Below are 21,775 nucleotides of genomic sequence, written 5' to 3'. Positions count from 1 at the left end.
TAAGTTTCTCCTTTCTCAGTCCCCAAAGACACAGTGTAGATGAACCACTTGCCAGGTACCAAGTGGGAGTAACCAAACCCTCAGGGTATAAAGCAGTTTCTTTTGGATGAGGGAGAGAATCTAGTATCAGAAGGCATGACTTGATGCCATGGCCACAGATTCATTGCTGCACACCAGAGACACAGAAGTCCTCACCAGCAACCCTTTACCTCTTGATACTTTCATTACTATTAAAAGTAGCAATAGTTGTGTGTGTTTGTGGGGACGGGGTACGCGTGAGTGTGTACCAGCCCTAGTGCTTGTGTGGGCATCAGAGGACAACTTTTGGGAGTTGGTTCTCTTCCTCTACCTTTATGTAGGTTCCAAAGACTGAACTCAAGGTCGTTATTCTTACGTGGAAAATACGTTACCCACTGAGCCATCATAGCCTAGGAGCTATGAGTCTTACCAACACTAGACTTTATCATTCCCTTAGTATGATAACTTGTCTCTCTTATTTCTGGGGTTCTTCATCAACTTAGCAACAATTTAATGTCTACAGTGCACTAGGCATTGTGGAGACATTGGCTAGTCAGAATAAACTCATTATGACTGGTGTCTCAAGAGTTTCCTCAAAGTCTGATGTGTTGAAGGTTTTGTTCCCAGCTGATGGGAAGTAGTTGGATTATGGCAACCCACCAAAATGTGAGCAAGCTACTCGGCAAGCTCCTGCCTCCATGCAACCAGCCACGTCAGCCACCATGTTTCCCCCATGAAGATGAACTATATCTAACCATAAGGCAAAATAAATTTCTCATACCTTACATTGCTTCTGTCAGGTATGTGGCCACAACAAATGTTCAGAATTTGGTGTGCACTAACATGGTTTCCTGCAGTTTTGCTGGAGGTGGGGTCTGCACCAAGTTCTCATTTCAAGCTTTCTTCCTGACCCCCTTCCAAGGTACCCAAAGAAATACAAAAGCTTGGGAATTTCTGCCACAACTGTTGAACTACCTGCTACATTAGTTAAGAAAACACAAGGGGCCCACACCAGAGGGCTGAGACAGGTATACAGCAGATCAGCACTAAAACAACTAAGGTTGAAGCCACATGGCAGGACGCCCTGGCTCTGCGTACATGGCTGGGGAGTGTTTTCTTTTCTCACTGCTGTGATAAAATACTCGACAAAAGCAACTTAAAGAAGGAAGGGCCTATGGTGGTTCACATTCAGAGGAATGGTTCACATCTGTCACGGTTGGGACAGAATGGTGGAGGAAGTATGCAGCATCTGGTTATAGGAAGCAGGAAGACATGAGAGTTGGATCTCAGCCTGCCTTCCTCCTTTTCCCTTTTAATTCAGTCTGGGCTCCCATCCCAGGGAATAGTGCGCCCCACATTCTGGGTTTACCTTCTACTCTCAGTTAGGCACCCCTGGAAAGGCCTTCACAGACACATCCACAGATTTTTCCCAGGTGATTTTAAACCCAGTCAAGCTGATAACAAAAATAAGCTATCAAAGAAGACTTGTACGAAAGGTTGTCTTGAGTGATAAACAGGGCTTCCCAGAATACTATCATGGGGAGAAGGATGAGGGTGTGTGTAGAGATCGGAATGGTAGGTGCCAAGGTACAGAGGTGGAGGGTGGGAAGCAGGCTCTACCATTCACCCACTGGGAAGGTAGACATGGGATTGAAAGAGGCAATAAGGCTGGAGTGTGGACTGGTGATATCCTGTGGGGAGCGTCACTGTGTACTGTGCAGAGGGGTTTAGGCCTGTGTCTCATAAGCCATGGGAAGGGCAGAAAGGGAGGGATGAAAACAGGGCAGGTCAACTCTTCATTTTGAAACTGTAACTCTGGTGAGGATGACTTAGAAGAATGGCTGGAGGTAGAAGGGAACATTGCAGTTGCATAGAAAACCCAAAGGAGGGAGGACAGAAGGTGGCGGTAGGGGAAAAGAAAGGAATATCTTGAGTAAGGAGGTAACTTGGAGGTGACAATCAAAGACTGATTTACTTTGAAATAGTAAAGAAAAAGGGGTCTGAGATCATCCTAATACTGTGTGTACAGTTGGTTGATGTGCCTCACTAAAAAGAAATGGCGAGAATAGAAAGAGGAATAAGCTTCTGGTAAAAGTTATGTCTAGAATTCCAAAGAATCTTTTAGCCAGAATGCTCAAAAATGCAGGACAGACATCAGGCTAAAATGATGTCCTTTGTGTTCCCATTAGCCCTATACATGTCATCAAATGTATGTAAGGCAGCTTGCATCTGACAATTAATGGCATACACATTCCACATGAGGTAAAATGCTACCACATTCCTCTGAAATGGATACTTTGTAGACCAGGTGTCAGGGTTTCATATGCTTGTGTTTGAGTTCTAAAATGGATTAATCTCTTCCCCTGGCTGAGCTACTACACACACCATGGACTTCTGTCTCCCGAAAAAAGAAGCTGCTACAACTAGCTGAAACGATCTTAACAGCTAGTGCTTTGGTTTGAGGAGTTTGGTTGCCCGCTCCTTGAGCTGGGCAGCTCAACCTACCTTTATGAGCAGAGATGGAAGGATGAATTAGAAGGCAGCAGACCTAATTCCTAGTGATTTGTTAATCAAGAGATTTTTCTTATAAAAGCTTAAACAAAAGTACCAACCCCTTTCTCATGGATGATAGATAGATAGATGATAGATAGATTGACGACAGATAGACAGACAGAAATTACAACACTCCTATTTGTTGTTTCTTCAGAGGTGATTTCTCGGTTTTAATATGGAAACAAACAAACAAACCTCAACAACTTCCTTTGTAATTTCAGATGTTAGCTTGACTTGCATCAGGATCCCTTCCAATAAAAAGATTTCCAAGAAACTTTATGGAACTTGAAATCAAAACCAAATGGAAGCTGGGACTGTCTTAAAACACATCACAGAGATTAAATTCTGCACCTGCCCTGGTGACATGTTGTGGTCCCCAAGGTGCACTGGGAAATCTCACTTGATGAGCCTGCATCAATCCTAGATTTCTAATGTTCCTGTCAGTTTCCTTGCTGGGGGATGAAGGTAGGACAGGACCTTAAAAATACAGTTGAAGATTACTTCTAAAGCTTGAGAAGGGTAGCTTTCTAGGCCCTGCTTCTGAGGGAGGATTCCTTTATTTATTAATTTACATTTGAGACAGGGTCTCACCATGTAACCCACGGGAGCCTTAGGCTCAAAGTGATTCTCTTGTCTACCACACCCAGTTGGTAAAGCACCACCTCCTTCTTGGTACAAGGACTCACTTTTCCACCCCATCCCTCGCACCCCACCTCCCTGTGGGTGTTTAAACTAGTTTCCTTAATCAAGAATGACTCAAGCCTTGACTGTATTGTTACCATGAGCATCAGGGTCAGCTGTGAACAGAACTGTGGGGGAGCCAGCAGAACAAACACTGGTCCTGGTTTGGCTGTTCAAGTCACTTGTCACATCTGAGTTTCAAGCTCCTATATATAATATGCACTAGTATGTACTGAGTATTTCCTGTTCCTAGAACTATGAGATGATGCATTATGTGTCTGTCTGGTCTTATTTAGTTCTTAGAATTTTCACTGTGAAATATGCTACGATCAACTTGTTTTTTGCAAGTGGAAAAACTGAGGCACATATAAAAGTAATTTGTCTAAGTTCACAGGCAGGGATGATAGCTTAGATTCTAACTCTGATGGACAGACTGCCTAGAAGTTCTACCTTTATCCATGACACCAACCATGAAGGGGACGAGAGGCCATGAAGACCCTCTCAGCCCTACCGACAAGTGCATGGGTGGTAGAAGAGGGGATCTGTTTCTAGGCTGGGAATCCAGGCCACTGGGGATCACCCACTCCCTTCATTCATCTTTTTTTTTTTTTTTTTAATTTTTGCCTGTTTTCACTGAGAAGTCTACCTCAGCATTGCAGGACTTGGCTTCGTTTCCATGTCCCAGAAGTCCTGTGGGGTCATTATTTTCTAAGCATATGGGTTAAATAAAATCTCAGTGGTAGGGAGACCTTGGGGGAATGAAGCTTCTGGAAGGCTGGCCACAAAGGAAAAATTCGGCAGCAAGAAGCTGCAAGCTACCTCGGAATGCGGATAGACTATAAATCAGAAGGAGCTGTGGAGGTTGGAGCCGGATCTCAGGACCAGAGCTGATGGAGCCACTGACTCAATAAAAACAGCAGCTGCAATTCAGAATAAGAAAGCAGCTTAGGTGTTGAGAAGGAGACCCATTGAGGCAGTCTGTGGATGCTGCTGGGAGATGAAGCTCGGGGGATGAGTCAGGGAAAGAAGACAGCGAGTAGGGAGGTGGGGGTGGAGGGACGCTGGAACAAAGGAGTTCAAGGGATTAGAGCCAAATTACCCTCAGTCGTAGGCAAAGTCACTTAGAAGAAGCCCTGAAGTGGAGTGAGAGACAAACAAGAAAGCTGGCTTGCTACCCGATACTAAGAGAGGAGGAAGTGGGAGATGCGCTGCTTCCTGTAGAAATTATGATTTAAGACAAAGCTGGGTGGGGACTCACGCCTGGGCTGCGGTGGCTGCTACACAGACAGACACTCGACGCCGCTCGGTGGGCAACTCCTACTACGGCGAGGCTGGGCTGTGCGGGGGCTGGGCTGGGCTGGGCTGGGCTGGGCGGGCCAAATTCACCACCCATCAGCTCCGCCAGAAGAAGCTGCTCTCTAACCAAGCCTCGGGAGCCAAGCAAGGTAAAGGACACGTTTTTTATCACTCCTTTTGAATAGAGATAAAATGACCGTGCCTGTGGGCTTTAGGGCGGATTTCTTCGGGAATCGAGGGACATTGTTTCAGGCTTTTGGGAAAGTGGCTCAGATGGGGCTTTTCGTTTTATTCATTTATTTATTTTCCCAAGAAGGATGGTCAGATTTGTGAAACATTTTGTTTAGGGTGTGGGGAACCACCCTCAGTGTTTGGGAAAACACGCTGAATGTAAGAAGTGGTTTGCTTAGCTAGCCCGGCTGCCAGGCAGGATTGAGTTGCAGTCAGCTTGGGCTGTGAAGCTGCAGTCTGGGCATCCGAGCGTGGCAGTCCCTTGCTTTGGGGTGTAAGTAGTGAAAGACGTTAAGCACATTCATATATTTCCTTGCAACATTATGGCTGTGCTTTGGCTTTGGGGAGTTTGGGTCCTTTTGTATATAGATTTTTTTTTTTTTCCAACAAAAGCTCAGATTTCGCGAGTGAGGGGCAGGCATTATTTACCACTAAGGAACCAGTGTCTTCCTCTCTTTGCTCTGTGCAGCTGCTTGCAGGGTAACCTCAGAGCCAGCTAGGTCTTAACCTAAAGTTGCATCCTAGTTCAAAGGATCATGGACCGACTAGAGATGGTAACTTGCCCCAAATCGGATACCGGTGTGTGAATATAGGATTCTATGCCTGTATTTATTCATCTCTAGATCAAAGCGATTGCTAATTCCAGACAGAGATAATATCAAAGTGTCTCCTTGTCTGTGTATGCTGTACACTGAAGTAATATAATCAGGGCACAATTTTTATTCTGCATTTTCCCCGAGTAGTGGATGCTGCTAACGAGTCTGGGACTGGAAACTCGTTCGTGTTTGGGAATGATACACGTGAAAGCGCGGTAAAGAGGTCTGATGGGCGTGAGCTGAGATTGCTGGTTTACTTTGGCAGAATATATAGGATAAACAGTTTAATCAACTGTGGCATAATTTAAAAATATCTCCAACAGAAAGTGTGTGGCTAAGCACAAGAGAGCATTGATGAAAATATTTTTTTACTTTCTTTATATAATGAAAAGAGATAATTTTTCAAAACAAAGAAGGAAGCTCGGGTGGTAGAGTGAAGACAATAAAATGGCACTCATGAATTATTAAAATACATTTTTAAATAACCAAGTATCCCCACGGAGAAAGTATATACTTTTGGGATAACACTATTGTCAGTTGAAGGAGCCATATGGTTGGGATTCTGCTTTGTTTTGTTATCTTTATGAAATTAATTTAGTTTCTCAGACTTTGTGGAGTAGCAGTGCATTTTCTGAGACAGGAAGCTTTCATGGACACTGAAGAAATAAATTTATATTTTCCCGAGTATGTGTAGGAGTTGCTGTAACCATGGGGCTCTTGGGAAGGATTCCTTAAATTTAATCAAAGCAAGTTGTGTCAGGGTTCCACAGTCCCCACTGCATCCTAAGGTAAAATGTGTAGCGCCGATCTTCTGGATGGGGCCGAGGCTAGACTTAGCCTGGTGTCTCTAAATAAAACAGGGAGCTATTTGGAGGACATTCCCTCTACCCTGATCATCGACAGCCTGTGTTCCCCAGATGATGCCAACACCCGGCTTTGTTTGGGGATGTCTAGAAAATGTGTTACACTTCACTCACCCTCCCACCCTACCCCCACCCCGTGTCTCATAGTAGGCAGAGTACAGTCAAGGGGCCCCTGCTACCTTTCTGAGAACAACTAAGAGACGCCTGTTTTCTGCACAGCACCGAACACTTCCTTAATTGTGAAATTCCAGCTTGAGGCAAAACGTGAGTGCAGAGCAGCAGATGGGTGAGGATGAAGGCAGGGATCTTTCTTAAGCAAGAAACAGATGGGCTTGCCTCTCCAATACACAATGAGACTATTCCCAGTCCTCTGCCTGTATAGAATACTAGCAGGCATTCTTTTGCTCCGGATATTTGGTGGCTCTAGAAGCAGTGGATAAACACTGAAATTTTAATAATATGTGCTTTTGTTCTCCCCTCTTCTGACATATGGTCAGTGATTGAATGGAAGCATGCCTCCTTGTTTTATGGCTGGCCCTGGGCTTTGTGTGATGGGCATATAGTGATGAGCTTAATCAAATAACTTTTTTTTTTTTTGCCTGCTTCAGAAGGCAGGGCTGACTTTTAAATCTAAAAGCAGAAAACCTGTTCACAAGAGATCAGTGTGGGGCAAAGAAAGGACTGGCGTATAGCGCCAAGAATGCAGGTTTTGGAGGCAGAATGGTCTGTCTGAGTCCTGCCACTGCTTCTTATGACCTGACTCAGTACAGTCATTTGTGAACGTAGTTAATTCCTTGTGAAAAAGGAATAACAGCACATAGTCAGGGCTTTATGTGATGCGGACTTTGCTTTTGTGTGTGGTTATAAAAAGAAGTTGAAGTGTCATTGTGTTCTGTAGTGGCATGAGGAAACGTTAGCTTAGTATTGGTTTCTGTTGCTGACTGGGGGAACAGAGATATCTTTATTGTAAAGAATATTCTTAACACAAAATGTCTCATTTTATTCACTTTTAAGCATGAAGTTCTGTAGTGTTAAGTACAGCCACATTATTGTGCTATTTTGTTACCATCCACTCCTGAATTCTTTTTTATTTTTATTTTATTTATTTTTCAAGACAAGGTTTCCCTGTGTAGCTCTGGCTGTCCTGGAACTTGCTCTGTAGACCAGGCTGGCGTTGAACTCACAGAGATCCACCTGCTTCTGCCTCCCAAGTGTTGGGATTAAAGGTGTGCACCACCATAGCCTGTCTTTTTTAAATCTTGTAAAACAGAAAATCAGTAATATTACATAGTAACTCTCCTTTTTCCCTGTAGCCCAGGCTCTGTCAAACACCCTCGCACTTTGTCTCTATGAATTTGATTGAGAACCTGATAGAGAAGGAATCATGCAGTGTTTCATAATGAACTTAATTCATCTTCTATATTATCTCCAAGTTTCATCCTTATTGTAGCACATGCCAGAATTTCCTCCTTTTTAAGCTGAATAACTTTCCATCTCTTATATTTATCACATGCTGTTTGTTCATTAACTCTTTGATGAATGCTTGGATCAGTTTTTGGCTATTACAAACAACACTGTGATGAATATACATTTGTAGAGTCCGTGGTTTCTGTGTTCAGTTTTTGAGGTACCACCATATTGTTTCCTATAGTAGCCAAACAATTTGACATCTATCCAACCAGAAGGGCACATTGGTTCCAGCTCACCTACATCTTAACCATCACCTGAGGCTGATTCTTTTTGTTTATTTGTTTTTAATTGCCACCCTAGGGCGGACAGTGGAATCTCTTTGTGATTGGGTTTGTATTTTCCTGGCTATGGCCATAGAACCTCAAGTGACTCCATATGAACATATACACACTCTGCACAAACAACACAATCAACAGCACAGGGTGTTCAGTTATCTTGGCTTGAATGCATGTTTCTTTGAGGCAGTTTTACTGCAGAGGTCTGAAGTAAGGCAGAAGGAGCCTTCCATCTCTGGGCAAGTATGAGCAGAAGAGCTAGTGCTTAGTGGGAAGACTGAAATGCCCGCCAGCGCCTTGACTGCTTCCTCTACCCTTGTTGGCCTAGTTGGGCCAGGCATTCACTCTCATGTTCAGCTCTTCTGTGCCTAGGCTCTGAGGCAGGAGAGAGGGCCTGAAAGCTAGGCTGACTGCTTCACCTTGTGCTTTGCCACCCTGTCAGCAAGCGATTGTTTCTTGAAAGCCCCCTCCCTCCTTTTCCTTCCTTCCTTCTTTCCTTATTTTTCTTTTGTATTTCACTTTCACTCTGTCCCATGCATCCGTAGTGAAATCTGTACAGCCCCAGTCATTATTCGCTCACTTTGTTCCTTATAGTTGGTATAATCCTCCCTTTTTCTAACATATGTTCATATGCTAGAGGCTTCCTCAATTTTTTTTTTCTTTTTCAAGACAAGGTTTCTATGTAGCTTTGGAGCCTGTCCTTGTCCTGAAACTCACTCTATAGACCAGGCTGGCCTTGAATGCACAGAGATCCACCTGTCTCTGCCTCCCAAGTGCTGAGACTTGGTGGCTCCTCAATTTTTATTTCAAATTTTCTTTTTGTATTCATTTGTCTTAGGTCATTTAGACTGCAATAACAAATTATCACAGACCAGGCCTTTTATAAACTCCAGAAATCCATTTCTCACAGTTTTTGATTCTGGAGATTGGGGATCATGGTGCCAGTGGATTAGGTGAGGACCTGCTCTTCTGAGACACTGTTTTCTTGTTTCCTCTATGTTCAGGAAGGCCCACTTCTCCAAGGGCATCAATCCCATGCATGACCAGATCATCTCTGCACAGGTCCCTCCTCCTCTGACTTCAGTGCAATGACACTAAGGCTTAGACTCTAACATATGAATAGAGATAGGAGTACAAGTGTCTGGACCAGAATCCCATTAATTCTGTGTTCTTTTCTTAGCCTTTCCTTCAAAGTGAGGGTATGTCCTCACTCTAGAATGTTTCTTCTTACTGCCTAAGTGATGAAGTTCTCACAATAATTTTCCTTCCTCCATGTTGGATTTCTTCTCTTTTAATGATCATTTCTACTATATTTACTCGTGTGTATGCACGTGTGGAGGTCTGAGGTCTGAGGATGATCTGTGGGAGTCAGTTCTCTTTCTACCATGTGCCTTCCAAGAACTGAATTCAAGTTGTTAGGCTTGGTGACAAACACCTTTACTGCTGAGCCACCTCGTCAGTTCCAGATTTCATTCCTTAATTGGTTGCTTCCCTATTATCTTCATTTAGTTTGTTTTCTTACATGCAGAACTTAATAAATACAATCTCCTGACCTTGACTTTATTCCTTTGAGATAGGGTCTCACAGTGTAGCCCAGGCTGTCTCCTGTCTCCGTGTTCTGAGTACTGGGATTACAGGTGTGTGCCATCATGCCTGGCACCACTAAGTGACTTTTATAACCTTTCTTGACTTTCTTGTTTTCTCCATACCACTCGAAGGCTTCCAGCTCCACTAATTCTTCTGCCCATACTCTTTCCCTCTCGCCACCTTACATCCTTTCCTGTAGTCAGCTGTGGGGGTCAGCCCCAACTCAGTTCCCTCTGAGCTCTCACTGATTTCTAAGCTTACATAGTAAACTCACTAGATCACCCAACTTAACTCTCACATCTGAGACAACACTCACAACCACCTTTTTACACCTCAAATCTGCTCCTTCCTGAGTGCCATGGCTACTAATGGATAAAACTCTCCTCTTTCAATTCTTACTTAGAAAACCTCACTCTTCCTATTTTCTTCAGCAAGCAACCTGAGCAGCAGTAAGCTGAATAGTTCTTGCAATTGGGATTGGAAGCAAACCCCGATACTCTCTATTTGTTTCCATGGTGATAACAGTCTCTTGGTTCAGGCCTCTTGGTTGCTACAGAAGTGGTTTGTCTCTCCCTTAGATTAGCTTTCCTACTTCCCCTTCTGTATTTCACTTCACAGCCCTGCTTCTGCAAGGAGCTAGATTCTAACTAGGCTCAGTTCAGTGGTTATGTATTCCATGAAGCCTTCTTTGGTTTCTTCTCCTCCTTCCTAAATAAACAACAGCCTTTTTTTTTTCTTCCCTGATATTTGTTCCTACACCACAGTATTTAGCTCCTTTTGGTGTGTGTATTAATTTTGTACACACACTCCCCCTTTAACCACACAGCAAACACTTTGAGGATAGCAGTTACATTGGGTTTTGTCTCTGTCTCCCTCACAGCAATGGAATTTGTTTATCATCCAGTTATTTACTGAACTTTCTTCAGCGACTCATGTTTTTGATGCAGCGTGAACTAGACATAGAGCTTGTTCTCTGGGCTCTCACAGACCACTGGGGAAAACAGGCAGATGCAGGAGTAATTATGATTCAGTTAGTCAGTCTGTCCACAAGCCTCAAATGAATGTCTGCCCTGTGCCACCTGCCCTTTGAGATGCCAGGGAACAAAACAGGCCAGTTCTTTCTTTTCTTAGAACTTAAATTCTAGTTTTACGAGAGACTCAATTAAACACATAAACTGGAGGTTCTTAGATCTGCCTGCACATTAAAAATTACAAGGGGGTGCTTTTAGGAGAAAAAAAAAAGCTATGTCCCAGCTTCACCCCAGACTATGAACTCAGGGTCACCCAGGATTGGAAACCATGGGCAGAGACAATTTATGGTATAAGAAAGTATCATCTACCATTGTGTGTTGTGTTAGCTGAAAAAGGTAGTGGCGTCATATAGGTTATATATGTGATGACGGGGACTTAGGTCTTTTGATTTTTTGCTTTCTGATAATCTTAGAAGGCTTCTGAAGAGGTGACATTGAGGCTAAGACCTCGGTTGCTAAGGAGTCAGGCATGTGAAGTTCAAGGCCGTACCAGAGTGCTTCCAAGCAGAAAATACAAATACTTTTCTGCAGTAAGGATGAGGTGACAGCCCAGAGGCGACATGCCCTCCCTCCCACAGAAGCAGGGTGATCTACAGGCTTTCTTCTACTGGAAGCCACTTTTCAGTCAACCTAGACAGGTTCCAAGGCAGAATGCTTGGCTGTGCTGTTGAATATTTGGTCTGGGTTAGATTTTATTTAGATTAAATGATTTGCACAGCCAGGAAGACGTCTCCATTTAATTATAGATTTTTCCTACACTGCAATCAACTCAACAGGGCTTGTTGTCTGAAGTAAACACTATCCTTTTTGTTTAAAATAACCTAAGATGCATGATACTCATCTCTTAGTTGAATAAAGAAGAGAAAGCAATGGTTTCTGTCTTTAATTGTGTTTGGGGGAAGCAGCAAAACTCTTACAGAGGAATCATTCAAGTCACACGAATAAAACACCTCCTCCTTTAGGAGGGATGAATAGCTCCACCCTCACAAACCAGTTGAGAACCAGCATTTGAGGAGCATTCAGTCTGTGCCCTAAACTTTAAATGTTACTGTTTTCAGCTCATCTTTAAATTAACCACGTGAAATGAACATTTTTTTTTCTGCCAGAATATTTTGAGATGCTGGTGAGGGAAAAGCTGCTGCCTAAGTGGAAACAATGGGAAATTTATCTCAAGATTCAGAGTCTGTTATTTAGCAGCTGGGCAGTGTCCTCAATGAGCTGAACTCTTTTATTCTTCCTGCTCTGGTAGCCTCAGCATGCTGATGTGCTCCTGGGCCCGCTTTCCTAACTGTGTGGGGATGCCTGCTAAAGCAGCTCATTGCCTACCAGCACAGCTGTGGGGCTAAGTTCTTCTCATGAGGCTCATGCATTCCTCTCTGTCAGTTTCTCGCTCAGTGTACCAGAGTCATAGAGTTCATCGTGCAGTACAGACTGGCCACAAACTAGTGACAGTCCTCTGTCCCAGGCTACCTACTGCTGGGATTATAGGTCTGATTATAAGTATACCTATCACTTGTGCACCTCTTTTTAAAGCTGAAAAGAAGCCTGTGGAGTCACTTGTATACTAGGGAGATATGGGCAGGAATTTCTTAAGTATGAGGCTAACATGGGTTACATAGTGAAGTCAAAGCCATTAGATGCTACAGAGACAAATCCCATCTCTACCAAAAAAAAAAAAAAAAAAAAAAAAGGCTGGAGGTGCATCTCAACCACAGAGCACTTGCCTGTACGCCCAAGACCTCAGTGTGCTCCATAGCACTGCAAAAGGAAGAAAAGGAAAGGAAAAAAGATGTCTCCAGCTGGATTCCCCTCCTGACTCACATATGACCAAGCAGAAGGAACCACTGTGAATGTCCAATTTGGGAATTTCCTTCCAGAGGCCTTGGAGCAGCCCAACCTCTGTGAAAAACATGGTCACCAGAACCCAGGAGAAAGGGCCACTATTATTAACAGAAACAAAGGGGTTGATGGCTCCCAGGTAGACTGTCAATATATCTTGCTATTACTAGTTTCGTTTTGCAAGTAAGGGCATTGAGAGAGTTGAAGATCAAATAGCTCCTGGGCCCAAACCTCGCAGCCTGACCTAAGTTATTTTTCTGCATTCCATTTTGAGAGCAAGACGCACACACACATCCACACATATCTTCTCTCTCTCTCTCTCTCTCTCTCTCTCTCTCTCTCTCTCTTTCTCTCGCACTCACCACTTATGCACAAGCCAAAACTTGATTTTGCTGGTGATGGTGCTCTAGATAGAATGGAGAAAGAACTCCAAGCAGGTTGGTGGGGGAGCGTGGGCAGGGGAGAGGGCGGAAATAGAAAGCTGAGGTAAAACAGAATAGTCCTGATAGTCCTGAAAGAAATATGGCAAGTCCCATACAGGCAATAGGAAAAGTACTTAGGTTAGACATTAACCCTGCATTTCTGCATATGTATATGTTGGTTCTCTGTGACTGAACATGCAGATCAATTTGGTCTAAATAAAAGCCAGCCTGGGCTGAGTAATGAATAAGCTCAGAGGACAAGGACTCATCTGTTCGACTTAAATGAGAAGACTTTTTCTCTCCCAAGGGGTATATTTTGTTGATTACAGCGCCTGTAAGTGAGGCCTGAATGATCGCTGGCATTTCTGATTACAAGTTACTTAGAGAATAGGTTTCCACTCTTTACTTCTGGGGACAAGTGCGTGGTTCCAGCAATGCTACATTTGCCTTCGTTCCTGCTTTCTCCTCAGGTGTGCCACAGTGGTAGGGACAAGGAGAGATTTCAGTGTTGTGACGGCCTGTCGCTGAGATGTGTTTCTGTGTGTTCCTATCCTAGCACACGGGTGGGAGTGGGAGGCTCTTTCTGCTGTGGATGATGGAGTGCCTCCTACTCTTAGATTTGCATTTTAAACAGGAAAGTACAGTTAATGTCTAATGTCAACAGAGCCCTGTTTAAGAAGGGTATTTGTCTTATCTGTGCCGAGCATATAAGAAAAACATTATATAGAAACAAAAATCTCACTGTCATTTTTGAGGTTTTCCGTTTTTTTCTTTAAGACTGCATGAATGTTTTTATGGAACACTGATATCCATGTATATTATTAAGTCACTTCACTAATAGTTTTATTGTTATTTTTCTCCTTTAAACAAAAAAGTTAATATTAAACAACTTTAAGGTTTTTTTTTTCAATTAAAAAAAATGTAAAGAAAAGTGAGAATTTCTAGGCCAAAATATATTGGTCCAATCTGTCGTTTGTTCTGTCTTGAAAAATCCAAAATACAGCCGTGTAGAAAAACAAGAGTGTAAGGTTAATATTCAGGAGTTAGGTAGTTAACGGAGATTGGTGTGGATTCAGCAGCACTTGGGGAAGTTACTTAGATGTTCTATACCTCAGTTCCCTTATCTGACAGGTATAAAGTGTTTATAGTCATATACCTGAACTATAGTGATTGTTCTGGAAATGGAGATATTCCTATAGCTTATATTGCTACAAACCTCAAGGAGAGTGCCTTTTAGTTTAACCAGGGTCTAATTGGTAAATCTCTAGCAGAAGGACTCATTCCCCTCCAGTCAGTGTTCATCACTGGAGTTTGGAGTTGACTGGTACAGACAGTTGTCAATGCTCTGACTTAGTGGAGTGCTAATCTCAGATTTGAACTATTTATCTAGGAATCCATGGGCTTATCCATAACCACTTTCAGTTTTCCTCTCAGTAGTCTATTCATAATAGACTGACATTGCCCAAACCTGCTTTTGTGAGGTGTGGCCAAGTGCCCAGCATTGGCCCAAGAGAGGTAAGCAGTGTGGAGCATGTCGTTTGTTGAAAGATGCTGCAAGAACAGTATGCAAACCTATTCCCTGGCCATTGGCAGTGGTGTCAGGACAGCAAGGGTTTTGATTTGCAAAGACAGTAAGCCCCATGCCCCAGCCAGTAATGACTGTGGAGTGAGGAGAGCCAGGCTTTGCTATATAACAATGGCTGTTATATAGGGCAGTCTTGCCATTCTCACTGATAGTCACTTTGGATTTCCTTTTAAACTGTGGGGGTAGTTATTGACATATAGTACATAAACATGTATATAATTCAGAAGATGCTGATTTTAAATGCCCATTTTGTGGCATTTTGTGGCATTGGAGTTACTGAGGGAGGAAGATAATTAAGTTTATATAAGTAATTTTCATTTTAATTTTTTTTGAAATAAGGTTTATTTCCATTTCACACAAAGGAAACCCGTACACTAAAACCACCAGGATTTCATCCTTTGAGGGAGTCAGTAGTTGTACCAATGTTGGACGTGTGGCAAGCAGCAGACCAGGAGAGTTCTACCCACAAAGGTGCCTTGTGAGAGTTCAAAGAGAAAGGAACAGCCAGGCCAGGCCATGGCCTCTGTCTGGAACAAGTCTCCTAAGCCGTGTGGTCATTTTCTAGCTACAAACAATGATGAATAGTTCATACATGGCCTTAAATGATGCTTATTACATAAATAGAAGTCTAGATTCTTTCATGTTTCAAATTTTAAAAATAAACTATTTAACTTGGGACATTCACTTTAAAATTCCTTGATGTTAAGATTTTGAATTATTCTGTAACTGTTTGTGCTCTCCAGTATAGGTTATTTTGTTTGGTATTTCTTATTAAATATTTTATTCCACTTGCTTATTTCATTGCAGTCTCTAAAAGCACTTCATGGAATAATTAAATTATTTAAATTAGGAAAAGAATAGTTATCTTCCATAGATAAATTCAAGTCAATTTCTTTGTAAATCTGAGGTAAAAGAGGGAACTGATTCACTCTTTCCTTTCTACTCTTCATTTCTTTTTTCTTCCTTTCCTTTTCTTTCTTTCTTCTTATTTTTCATCTTCAAGAAGGGCCTGTTTGATTTTATGGATCCCTCCTCATAGCAACAGATATGCTAATAAGAGCCACAAGTGCAAGAAAACGTTAAATGGATTTTATAAACCAGTCAGAAACCCGTGTGTCTGGGGCTTCTGGGGGAACAACTTATGAGTCATTTTCACAAACACACTCATAATCTCATAGTGCCTGTGGTTACCATGGTAATTAGGCCTGTCGAGCTGCCTTGCTTATGTTTCTGCAGAGGGAAGATGGGAGAAAAACTGTGAACTCTGAGCTTTGACTGTCAGCGTTAGCCTGCCTACTGTGGGAGAGGATTTAGGGGTTTCCCTCGAACACACTGACACAGTCATCCTGAAGGGAAGGGGAGAGACTCTGGACTCCCCCCTCCCCTCGTTGCTGTCGAAGATAAAGTAGCCATATTAGTGTTGGGGATTGCAGTTCACAGGGGAGAAAAGGACCAATCGGTACTCTCTAGGGAAGAAAAGGACAAATGGTTTCTTCAGCTAATAGAAGTCTCTAAGGTCAACCTGGTAAAATGCACAGGGCCCTAATGATCTACTCAAAGGCACTCAATGCCTCAGGCATATCATTATTGCAGATTATAGTGATCATCCATGTTCTACCCAGTGAGAGGCTGTTTTATGTTTCTGAGCTGATTCATACCTGCACCTGCTATATTTTCTTTATTTATAAACTGGATCTGAACCCTTTATATTGGGCAACCATCTTACAATGCAGGCCCATGTGTCTTCAAGGAGACCACCAAACTTACAGGAGTTCTGCTAAGTCAGTCATTGCTCCCAAGGACACCAAAATTAAAGTACACACTTGCTTGATGGACATCCAAGAGGATCTGGGGCTCAGTCAGCAGACTTGTGTAGAAGTCACTTGTTTTGATTCTACTGAAGAACAAGCAGAGCCATGAGCCAAAGACATGAAGACACACAGAGAACTTTCCTGTTGTAGGGAGAGGGGGCCCTTTGTTCTGGCCGCCAGGCTAGCTTACACCCGAAATAACCACACAGAAATTGTATTAGTTAAAACACTGCCTGGCCCATTATCTCTATCCTCTTATTGGCTAACTCTCACATCTTGATCTAACCCATTTCTATTTTCTGTGTATCACCATGAGGTCGTGGCTTACTGGGAAATATTCAGCATGTCTGACCTGGCAGCTCCATGGTGGCTTTCTCTCTCTGCTTTCTTCCTCCCAGAATTCAGTTGTCTTCTCCACCTACCTAAGTTCTGCCCTATCAAAAGGCCAAGGAAATTTCTTTATTCAACCAATGAAAGCAACACATAAACATAAGGATCTCCTACTCCACTTCCCCAAGTCACCTTCGTAAGGCTGGGCATCCTCTCAACATGTATGATTATTGTGTATCAGCTGCAATTTTATTCTTTAGAACATGCCTCTTGAAAGCAGATTTTTATTTAGAGTTAGATTAAGATTTCCTTATTTCAAAGGCTTGAAATAAAGATGTGCATGATTTGTGCTTCCTACATTCTAAACTATACATTTATTTTTATTCTCATAAGTAAACATAATTATTACACAAACTTTGATTTGGTTGTCTTAACATTAGTAAAAAGTTTAATTTGGGCCACTAAAATGGCTTGAGAGGTAAAAGCACTCGCTGCCAAACCTGATGATCTGAACTGGACTTTTAGTTGGTAAGAGAATCCACTCCTACAAGTTGTCCTGACTTTCCAACATGTATTGTGGTGCGCGTTGTCCGTATTCACACATGTGCACACACAGTGGAAAAACGTCCAAAATAAGTACGTTCTAAAAACATAACAATAAACCTTAACTTAATATTTTACTCATCATCAAAATAATTTATGGAAAGCTTTAACAATTTGGTAGTAATAACACTATAAATTATGAATAATGAAAGTAAGAATAGAATCATTTATTAAGTTTATTGTTAGTTGAACTAACTGCACATAGCAGGTACCTGATTTACAGTGACTGAAGGAAGTTAGAAAAGATTCTTTTTAACAACCCAGAGATGAATGACCAAGGGCTGGCTTAGCTGTGCTCAAGATCATACAGGGGAAGTAGCTCTTCCATCAGATTGTTCCATGATTCCCTTGTTCTTGTGATCTCTTGTTCTTGATGGCTTGTGACAAGGACCCAGAAGGAAGGGAGAAGGAGAACATGGACCCACAGCTACACACATTACTTTTACAGTTTTCCCATTGAACTTTGTTGTTACATGGTACACACTTCCAGCCCTCTTAGCATGTATGGGCGTGTAGTCTTCTCAAAATATTTTAGTTTTGTAGATTCACCATCTTGAGGTGATGTTAGATAATAAAATGCCTGCAGGATAAGACAAAGTACATTAAATAATAAAGATGTTGTAACAAGCATTAGGACACTACTTAAAGAATGCTTGACTGTACTAGCTCACGACGAAATGTCTAGTAAATGACTGTAGTAAGTGATGAAGAGGCAGGCACGTATGCGAGGTAGATACTTTGGGTACAGGAATGATTAGTGCCCTGGGCAGGACTGAGGGAACCAGAGTGGCAGAGTTTAAAACTTATGAAATATTAATTCCTGGAATTTTCCATTTTCTATGTATTAACATTTTTCGGACTGCAGGTAACTAAAACCCAAAAGAGCAAAATTTCAAATGGGACAGCAGGATGGGCGAAGTTACGTTAAGAGGCTAGCTGACACCACACTGGAGACAATGCTCTGCGTTTGTGTCTCTCTGCATGTAACTACCAGGTGCATTCTCCTCATCATTTAAATTTCTGGGCTGGGGATGAAGTGTTCTGATAGAAAGCTTGCCTAAAATGTGCAGTAACTGCCCTCCCCAACAGAAAAAGTCTTTTACTCACTGTTGGCTCGACATGCAGAGTTCCCGTTGCCTAGGAAGTGGTTGTTAATTGGGTTATTTCTAACACCTTGGTAATAATTTTTGTCTACTGCTGTTGTTAGAATCAAGGAGCTGACTCACTAGAATTAAGATTGTGATCATGTCTAAGCCCCTTGATAAATAGACCAAGCTGCTTTTCAGAGACTTGTGCCAGAGTTTACACCATCAGCGTAATGTATGAGCCTGCACCTCAGAGCACCCTTGCGCAGGCTTCTTTTCCAAGTCCCACTTAGTCATTATTATCCCCAGGGTTCAGTCTCTGAAAATAGGTTGTTTTTTGCCCTTGGCTTGTTTTCTTTTCCTTTGCTGTCATTAATCACAAGATAATGATTTTCTTTTTTTAATAACTTTGGTTCGTTTAAAACCTGTGACTTCTTCTAGCAATCTGAGAATACAGCCGGTTGGGCCGAGATGTACATGCCGGTCTCATGCAGTGTGAGATCTCTGGAAACACCAACACCCATTTAGTCCCAGGATCTGATATGAATTTGCCTCCCACCCTCAGTCACATTCCTTTTGGTGTAAGACGCCTTTTTGTTCTGAGTCCAAAATGAAGTAGGAATGGGAAGGTCGTCCCTGAAACTTTGAGGTGGCTGTTTCTTCTGGTGGGAGGTATAGACACTAGCCATAATTAACTGACTCAGGTGGAATTCACAGGGGCTATGCGAAGAGTGCAGGTGCCTGTAGACCTCAAAACAACCTATGAAAGACTACATGCTGGAGATTTTTACAACCAATCTGCTCTTTTAAAGGGTCAAGTACCCACAGACTGAGCATTCTAGCTCTCCTAAGGCGTAGGGCCAAAGGAAGCAGTCTGCTTTGGTCTTGGTAGGAACCAATCAGCCTAGATCAAGAACAGAGTTTAGAACTACCCATCCCAGAGTACACAGCTTCTGCCACCAAGAACTCTGTTTTAGTGGGTTCCTCCCTGATTATTGTGTTTTCATGGTGGTTTTTGTTGTTGTTGGTGGTGGGGTGGTATGTGTGTGTGTTTGTGTGTTGTCGAATAGTGAATTTCACAAAACAAAGAATTCTTATTTCACATGCTATTTCACATACATTTCTTAAAAAGAGACAGTTTACAAAGATGTGGGGCCTGACATGCAAATGCAGGACTCTCTGTCTTTACCATTGGCCACAGAGCCCTCGCCCTGGCCACAGAAACTGCTGTTTGCTCCCTTAGCTGTTATAAATCTTTCTATTTCTCGTTTTCTTAAATCATGCTTTCTTTGTTTTCTATACACAGTCAGATCTGCCAGTGAACCTCCGGCCTTGAAAGTTGACGAGGTAAGAATTCTGAGATATTTTCTTCTAGACTCATCATAAACCTAACTGGAACTTTTGGAGGGACCATGAGAATGTCAGAAATCGTACAGACCAGAACCCTTAAGTGTGTGACATCTTTACAAAAGCAACCATAATAGTCTTGGACAGTGTTGCTGTAGTCTTGGTGTCTAAAGAAAGCATGGTTCTCTTTAGTGACAGTTAAAATTGGAGTTTTACCCAGATTTCCTCTATCTTCTAAAAAAAATGTCTAAACTAGGGAACATTTGAAGTTGTTGCCTTAATAATGGGATCCCTGTGGTACCAAAAGTGATTAAGGAATTTCAAACATTAACATACCCTGTGCATGACAGAGTCTCAGGGTGACTGGTTTGGGAAGGTAAGCCTTGACTTAATGGATTGGTCATAGACATTGCAAAAGCTTTTGCCTGAGCAGCAACCAGAACAGCTGAGTGCTGGTGGGCTTCTCTGAAAGACCCTTAATTAACTCTGGAGATGAGTTAAAGCCATTTGAAACTGGTTACAAACTTGAAAGACCCCATTAGCCTGAGTCAGGTAAGATTGTAGTTTGCCTATCCCAAACTAGAAGTGGTGTTTTTATTTGACAGAGACTCAGAATTTTCATTCCATTCAGCTTCATTATGAAAAATTATCACTGTATATCAAAGCAAAGATAACTGTTATAAAAATTTCCCATGTCCTCATCATCCAGTATGAGCACTTATAAATTCACAGCCAGCATTGTTCTTTATACTTTCATCTGCTTCTCTTCTTTTTCCATTGGGTTGAACGATGTGGCCTCTTGCATTCGGTGGTTGGACTTTCAGTCATTTACTTATGTTTAATGGCTTTAGCAAAATTCTGATAAAAACAGGAAGCCTTGGCACCTGGCTTAATTGATTTCTAGAAGTTTTCCTTCATTTGTTCTTCACGTAGCAAATGTGTGCTTAACATTTACAATCCCTAGGCCTTTGGATAAGGGAAGGTTTCTCTTTTTTTCAAACACACAGTAATGAGGTCCTCAAATTTGGACTTTTGAGATCATCAAATGAAGCTACCCATTTGATGACAGAATGAAAAGATGACACTCATCTACAACTTTAACAGTCAAATGTAAGCCTTTGACATATATCACAATTCTAGAAACCCAATGGGGGGGTTATTTCTTAACTTACTAACATAATGGGATTGCAAAAACTGCGCACAAAGCAAAACTCCTTCCAATTCTCTAATCAATCTTTCTGTTTTATCATGAAGTTCCTTCAGCAATCTCCCTCCATTTCAAGGAAAAACTCTGTGAGAGCAGGTGTGGTTTCCAACTGAACAGTTTTGCCTCCAGCGTGTAGCCAGCACATCTGGCATTTGTTATATATTTAATAAAAGTGTTGAATGAATGAACAAAAGAATTAAAGCCAGATGTAGGTGTACAAAGATGAAATCCACATAGGCCACAGTATTGCCAACTGCATGGGAGAGTAATGTGGTATTAGAGGCCCCATGGATGAAGGATGAGCAAAGCGTCACCAGCAGGTGGAGGAGGGGCCTGGCCTGGTGGCACTGTGGAGGAAAGCTTTGAGTCATGGTGAGATGCTCCCGGTCTGGAAGGGAGAGAAGACTCAATCCAGGCATAAAGAGTTCTGTGTCAGAATACACACAGATGCCAAAGGCCATGATGTCTTCTCAAACCTTCAGAGACTTCAAGTGGCCAGGGTGTAATTAACTGAAGAGGCAGGCCAACTAAGTGTGGAGGGATTCTGTAATCTGGGTGGGCAGGCAGAAAAGAATATGCAATGAGATTTTTTTTTTCTTGGAAAAGATGATTCTACAGGCAGCTGGGGAAATGGAAGCAAGGCCAGTGGGAAGACATGTGTCTAAGAAGGGGTTGGGTTCAGGAGAGCTGGTGGGATTGATGATAGGAGTGAGCAGTAAAGGGGAGAAAGCATCTAGGATGCCTCAAAATGTCTCTTTGGGAAATTGAGCTAGGGAGTGATTGCCAGGTTCTAGATGCAAGAAGAGAGACTAGAATTCAGCTTCCAGGAGTGGCTTCATCAACATGGGTGTACCTGTAGACCCCTTCCTGCCAGGCGGAGCAGCATTGTCCTGACAGAGTCAGGGTTGTCCCCTAGCACCCCTAGAGAAACATGGAAACACAAGG

General features: G+C 42.4%; 1 protein-coding gene across 3 annotated transcripts in view; it reads left to right on the top strand.

Moving 5' to 3' along the window:
* Positions 1-4,594: 4,594 nt before the first annotated feature.
* Gng2 (G protein subunit gamma 2) overlaps positions 4,595-21,775 on the top strand; it is a 102,151-nt gene continuing 84,970 nt past the window's right edge. Inside the window, exons 1-2 of one of the 3 annotated variants that reach the window (XM_041638990.1) lie at positions 4,595-4,697; positions 19,583-19,623. The gene's annotated coding sequence lies outside the window, so the exon portion shown is untranslated. The remainder of the gene's footprint in view (positions 4,698-19,582; positions 19,624-21,775) is intronic. The other 2 variants (XM_041638993.1, XM_041638991.1) reach the window with 2 other exon arrangements.

This window comes from Microtus oregoni, unplaced genomic scaffold (assembly GCF_018167655.1).
Source record: "Microtus oregoni isolate MIOR12 unplaced genomic scaffold, Mior012 000056F_ref0000123, whole genome shotgun sequence".
NCBI classification, from domain to species: domain Eukaryota; kingdom Metazoa; phylum Chordata; class Mammalia; order Rodentia; family Cricetidae; genus Microtus; species Microtus oregoni.
The sequence above is the reverse complement of the archived record's forward strand: the minus strand, read 5'-3'. Positions and strand labels throughout refer to the sequence as shown.